Source organism: Ixodes scapularis, unplaced genomic scaffold (assembly GCF_016920785.2).
Source record: "Ixodes scapularis isolate PalLabHiFi unplaced genomic scaffold, ASM1692078v2 PGA_scaffold11__112_contigs__length_91849675, whole genome shotgun sequence".
Classification (NCBI taxonomy): domain Eukaryota; kingdom Metazoa; phylum Arthropoda; class Arachnida; order Ixodida; family Ixodidae; genus Ixodes; species Ixodes scapularis.
The window spans coordinates 56,800,286-56,807,545 of record NW_024609837.1 but is presented as its reverse complement, the minus strand read 5'-3'; positions in this window follow the sequence as shown (position 1 = coordinate 56,807,545).

The following is a 7,260-nucleotide window of genomic DNA, read 5'->3' as shown; positions in this document are numbered from 1 at the left end:
TGCCGGATAGACATAGAAAAAAGAAAAAAACACGTGTGCAAAATTTGTTTTCAACTTGGTGCAGTGGAGGATTCAAATAGGATAAAATAATCTTTCGGTTTAACATGTTCGTATCTCGGCAATGAATTAAGACACAAAGCAGAAAACTGAAAAGAGAGACCTTTTGAATGTATAAATGGTGCCCCTAAGAAAAAAATTAAGTTTTCTTTAATACAAAAAAATATAAAAAATAAAAACTGTTGAGCACAGTCTCTACTTTATTGTTGCCCTATTGGTCCAGACCAAATGTCTAAGTTTCAGAACTAACTGTCATCTTTTTCAAAAGTTGTAAGCAATTTTCGGAAATCTTTAATGGGAAAATAGCATTCTTGTCCGTGTCTGCACTGTTTTTAATTTTAATTATGATATACCAACTAGCCCAAACTTCTATGTTGGCCAACAAAGCGCACAGATACATGAATGGTGTCAACTATACTCCGTTCACCCCTAAGCTGAGACTGCGGCGGAAGCTTACGTCCTTGTTGGACCAGTCATACATATGCCTCTCTTTCGCCCACGCTCCCGCCCGTAGCCGCGTGCAGAGAGCTGGGTCAGGTGATAAGAGGGAAGTTGCCAATTGGTCCGGCAGGGCACTATAACTCCCACCGTAGTCTCAGCTTAGGGGTGGACACCATTTTTCCATTGATAAAGTTTCAGAAAATCGAATCTTACTTTTACAAATCTTACGAATTATGAAACTTCGGCATTGGCATGCTTTACAGATTCAATGTTAATGCTCATACAGCATGTCATCAAGATACACATCCTTTTTGTCTCACTTTCAACATTCCGACCGTGGCTTTCTGGCAACCCTTCACCCATTTTACTTCATGCACTAAAATGGGCACGCTTGTTTTAGCAGGGCCACGACATGGGCTTGACGCTGGAACAGACCCAGCGAAACTTGCTGTTGATCGAGCAAAATGAAAGTCGTCCCGCTCAATTTTCTAGCCCAGTGGTTCTCAACAATTGATGTTTCACAGAACCCTTAGGGATTGGCGGAGGTGATGGAGGACCCCATTTTGGTGAGGGGAAGGGAAAGGTAGAGGTTAATTATAAACTAAGTGCTATAGTCGGTTACAAGTCAAGAAGGTAGGAGAAGCCCTCCCACAAGCGTGATGCGCCCGTTTCAAATCTAGGGAGGCTGTAGTGAGGGTGGGCGCAACTCAAAACCTGGAGAGCGTTTGCAATTTAATGGCGGCGCCTGAGGGAGAGGATTCGAGAAAGGATATGCGCCAGTGTTGCCTGCACGAGAGCAGGCGCCCGCTCCGTTGCAACTCTGTTGCTCCATGCGCCTTTCCTCCTCTCGCCTCCCATTGCAAGCAACGAGCGCCTTGGCGCAGCCTCTCTCGCTTCCTTCTTGCTCCGAGAATTGCAAACGTCGAGCGGAGAAAGCAAAGTTGCCAGACAAGCAGCAACGTCCAAGATGGCGGAATTTACCATTTTTCGCTTAAAAAAAATACTTAACCTATCGCAACAAAACTGGTGGCTATGGAAAAGTAATCATTTATACCTTGTGTAAATTATTCAAGCACCTTAATGGGCTTTTATGACCTGAGTTAGGAAAGAAAACGACCCTTTGCCCCATAGACTCCCAGCAAAATTTAGCAATTAAATGGCGTCCATGTCCCGTGATCGCCGATCTAGCAGTTGCACCCACCCTCACTTGAGCCTCCCTATTCAAATCTCTCCGCAGTCGAAAGAAGAGTTCACTGGAAACGCTCCTTGTTCCGCTTCAATGGATTACCAACTTGTCTCCGATCCCACTTTTTAAGAAAGCGACCTTTGTATTCATCGGAGAGGGAACCGAGCCCCTGAAAGCAGCCTTTGTATCCATCGGAGGGGGAAGCTAATCCCCGAAAGTCGTATTTGTTTCCATCGGAGGGGCAAAACTCTAAAATCTCCCTCTCGTGGCTTCCACAACGCTAAGTCAAAGTCGAAAGATAAAGCAAATATGTACAGAAAGGCAAGACCCTCCTCGTGCGTTGGCCGCGATGTCACGGAAACAATGGGACAAGTGGGCTCATTTTCGTCTTCTGCGCATGAGAAAGGTAGTAGCGGTGACGTCAGAACGCCGAGCCCTGATTGGCTGATCGCGACCCCCTATCTGAGCGTCGTCTGCTCCTTTGCAACGTCGTCTGCTCGCAACATTGTCTGCGCCTGTCTTACCTTTCCTGCGGCTTTCGGAGCGAACTCGACTTCGCCTTTGAAAGAGGGCAGACGAAATAACTCGAGCGGTACGTAGTTTTCGTCTAACAACTAGCAGACGCGCATCAAGGAAAGAAGTCAAAGGACTCACTGGCGAGGTGTCCCGAGGCGCCGAGGTTTGTTTGCTAAGAACGGAGAGGTGAGAGTGGTTAGTGTCCGAAGGTTCCCTCCCAAATACTTTTTCCCTCCTTTCGTGTGCGGCGAGACCCCTCATTCTTTAACGGCGTCGGCGGGTTGACGCAGTTAACGTCGTCTGCTTTACGTAAGCGATGGCTGCTTTACCTTTCCTGCGTCTGTCGGAGATTCACCGCTTTTTCACCGGCGAGAGTCACCGTTGCCTCGGAAAACAAGGAGATAACAAGAGGAAGAAATTGACCTCTTAATCTAAAATAGAGGTCAGCGATGAAAGTATAATACGGGAAGGGTTCACAAGGGTCGCTCGGGCATATTCCATTTAGCACGCCAGCCGGTCGTGGGCAGACGGTCGCCGAGTCGCGGAGTGCCTGCTAGGCCTAACTGCCGAAGCTCGCTTGGTAGCGTTCGGTGGAATCGTGGCCGCTGGAGCTTTTCCCGGCTGCTTGCGGATACAGCGTTCTTGTTCGTCGTGGTCTGTTTCAAGTACGTTTTACTTTTTTCTTGCTGCTTGAAGTCGGGACGCGTGAGAAGCGTACGTAAAAAAATAAACGTCCGTGGGTCGTCGCGACCACGACGCTGTCGGCCATGCTCAGAAGTGCGAGCTTCGGAACTGTCGTAGGATTTTGTCGTAACCTGCGCAAATCTTACGAAAATTTCGTTTCGTGAATACGAATTTCTTCTTAAGTTTTGTCTTACGCACATTTTTGGCGTAAGATCGTTTCGTGAATCTGGCCTTCCGAAAGTCGCAGGAAAGGTAAGACAGACGCGGACGACGTTGCGAGCAGACGACGTTGCAAAGGAGCAGACGACGCTCAGATAGGGGGTCGCCATCAGCCAATTAGGGCTCGGCGTTCTGACGTCACCGCTACCCCCTGCGCAAGAAGCAGACGAACTTGCCCTCCGCATTGGATGCGAAGGTGGCGGAGGGATATATGATTCCCTTTGAGGGGCATTTGCCGCTACCTTCTTGACTTGTAACCGACTATAGTGTGAAGTCCCACCTTTCCTGCTAGCGACATGTGGGACACGCGAGGCAGGAGGCGGGGGTAGAGAAAATTTTTTAACACGCGCACAACGAACCGATCGAGATTCTGTTTTCTGATTTCCACTCCCAGTGATATTTTTTTTAATACCAAACATGTAATTAAATGTATCAAAGTTGAAAACATAAAAATCTACTGTATCAGAACTCAAAGCATCAAATGGAAATAAAAAACAGTAAATCTTTTTGGGGTTATTGTTTCCTGACAACGCTTACTTTTATCTACACAAATTTTAACATTATGTTCTTTTTCGTCCATTGCAAATGTAACGGTCTTCGCTAAAAATAGCAAAGAATCCACAGCAACCCTTTTGCATTGACACAGCAATCTGAAAATAATTGCATTATTTAAACTTTTAGCAAGCAGTTTTTCTTACAATATTTTGCTACCAAAAGGAGAGGCACACTGGCGCATGTGCCTCGGTTCTCCTGCAAGGACGGTCGCTTCCTGCAATGCTTGGATAGAAAATGGCGTATTATTTTGATTCACACAATTACCAGCCACCTCCGCGCTTCCCTGTGCCCCCTTGTTCAGCAGCACCACGAGCTGCGGAGATCTAGGAATTTCTGGCAGGACGCGGGACAAGAGGCCTCAATGTGGGACAGTCCCGCGAGTTGTGGGACAGGTGGTCACCCTACTTATATAGGGCGACCCAAGCAGGGTTGGGCAGTATCGCGATACAAATGTATCGCGATAGTATTTCAGAAATACATTTCGTATCTGTATTTCTGTATCGCGATACATTGTTTTCACCAGTATCTGTATTCCTGTATCGAAATACATTTTGAATGTTCCTTTGTATCGCGATACAATCAGGATCAAATGTTTTTCGTTACATTTCTTGAGAAATACTCCCCCCCCCCCCCCCCCAAAAAAAAAAGCAAAAAAAAAAAAAAAGTCCGAACGCATTATTTTTTTTTTCTACTTCTAAGGGCACCAGAGTCAAAGAGATGCTGGGGTATTGTTGCTATGCTGACCAAGGTTCCTTCCGATTCACCAAACTATTTTTCTATGCGTCCTCTTCTCTCTTCTGAGAAGTGTTGCGTAGTCGGGGACTCGAACCAGGTGGCGTGCCAGGAGTGGAGCCAGAGCATCTTCTGCCGCAGGTCCTAGGTAGGGATTTCTTGAGTCATTGTTTGCTGGCATCCAATGCCCGCTGCTAAGCGTCTCTCTCGCCTTAGCGTACAGACTACACCCAGCCGGCAAAGCTCAGTCACATTCCGTTGCAGCACGAGCCTGGCGGTGGTTGACTTGAAATAGTAGGAAGACTCACTCTGTGATGTTCAACACATATTCTAATGCATCTGCGGCTGCGCCCGTAACATTGCACGGCTCAAAGGTACGTCATCAGCCGACGTGAACGTGACCCGCTGCTCAGGTGATCCAAAACCCAGAAGGAGGCCAGAAGTGGCCTCGCTGTGCCATCCCAGACTACGTACTCCCGCTGCTCCCGCGACTAGTCTCGAGACCGTTGTTTCTCGGATAGCTCGCACCTGTGCCGGCAATATCAGCTCGCAATCCCGAGGTCTCTGTTTGGATAATGCTAGGCAAAACTTGAGGGCTGAAATCCGTGCGTCGGTGGCGGAGGGTCGGTAGTAAGGACCTTCAGAACAGGGATGCTACCGTATCGTTTTTTCAACTGTAAAACAGAAGATAAGACATGTATTCCAAGATGCTTCAGATGGTCCACTATTCTCAAAAATTCCAAATGACACTGCATGAACGATCTTCAGCTAGGTAGCCTACAACGAAAGTACGCATTGTCCTTTTATACAGCAGCGTGGTAAAGTTTCATGTTCAAGGCCACACCTACAGATAAAGAATTCTAGTTCACTCCACCGTGACATAATGTGATCAATGTTGACAGGATTCTCTCGTCAGACAGACAGGATGTCATGGAAAGGACCGCGGTCAGCAATTGTTGGAACGTTTTTTTGGGCCCATTGAAGACTCCTTGTCGTTTGAAACCACTACCTTCAAGGCAGAGTACCAAGCCTGCAGGAAAGTAATTTCGGGATCGAAAACTTCAAGCTTCATCTCAGTTGGCGTCTGAAAAAATTTGGAAAATGTATTGCAGTATCAGTATTTCTGTATTTGTATTTCTGCCTTCCCTAAAATGTATTCCTGTATTTGTATTTCCAAATACTTTTTGACTCTTTTTTAAAATGTATTTCCGATACGTATCGCGATACATTTTTACAGATGTATCTTAGTATCAGTATTTTAGCTACTATTTATATGTATCCCAGTATTTGTATTTCCAAATACATTTTTCAGTATTTCTGCCCAACCCTGGACCCAAGTCACCAGGCTCAATCTAAAATGGACTGTAAAAATCGACGCCTGCACGTAGCAACCAAAACTTTTCGTCAAAGGTGTAGTTTGCAGGTCGGTTTTTTCTTGTAAAATTACAAAGCATAGCTCTCTTTCTGTAAAAAAATAGGGCCAAGAAACTTGCCAGGGTCTACGGCGGGCGGCAACGCAGACGACCAAGTCCACAAGCGGAGTGTGTTTGGCGTTTGTATTGATAAATGGCGCTACCTCCTTATCGCGACGGCTCGCGACCACATTGGTTTATTAAAATGAACATATTCTCTTTGAAATGTACCTTTGGTTAAAAAATAAATGTGGACGATAAAAGCAAAACTTAAAGTAAAGAAAAACGAGTCTGTGTAACGACGGCGCTTTTGCTGCCAACGAATTTTGTCTGTGCGTCGTCTGCTTTTTTTCGCTGGTCGGCTACACCTTCGGATGTTGCTCGCGACACCATCTATCAATACGAACGCCAAACACACCCCGCTACTGGATTTAATCGTCTGCATCACCGCCCGCCATAGACCCTGGCAAGTTTCTTGGCCCTATTTATTACAGAGAGAGCGCCGAGCTTAGAAATTTTAGAAGAAAAAACCGACCTGTGATATACACCTTTGAAGAAAAGCTTAGATTGCTACGTGCAAGCGTTGATTTTTACGGTCCATTTTAGATAGAGCCTCGCGAGTTGGGTCACCCTATACATGAAAAAACTTGTCTAAAATTCTACTGTTTCTTCTCAATCTGAGAAAAAGACAACTTTCATTGCCGGGCTTGACTGATGAGGCTGGCCTTCGCGAACCCCAAATGGTCCGCAGACCCCCATTTGAAAACCGCAGTTCTAGCCCAACGAAAGGCAGGATACAGCACAACATGCCACTTGGTTCCACGACTCTCTCATCCAGGGTAGGACGAGGCAACCATATTGTTCACCCGGCTTACCATGTGACTGCATAAAAAAAAGCTATAGGGTGGTCACCGTGTTTTTGTGCGGCAAAACTAACCAGGAAAGTTGATGCCTGTACATAGTACCTGGAAAGCTTATACTTTGACAGAGTATGCATTTAGGTGGTGCATTTTGCAAATCAAACAAAATCTTTATTCACATCACAAAGATGTTGAGGGAATAGACAAAAAGCTTATGGAAGGCTTGACTAAGGGTCTGCACCTCCACAGGTGGGTGCGCACCCTTAGTCAAGCCAAGACCGAGATAGCAGACAACAGAGTGCGTTGTCTGCTCACTGCGCTTATCGGGCAAAGGCGCCACCAGCTGCATTCGTCGCCAGCTCGGTCGTCTGCGAAAATGTCTGCCATTGACTCTCGCAAGTTTGCTGGTCTCTTTTTTTACAGGAAGAAAACTATGCCTCAATATTTCACAAAGTAAAACAGATTACCTCAGTGAACCTATGAGGAAAGTTTGAGCTTTCCACGAGCGTGAATTCATTTCTCCCGAGTGTTTGACAGCACAAGATCTCTGATAGTGTCATTTCAACAGGCAGCATTCACTTTCACTTTATAAGAAGCA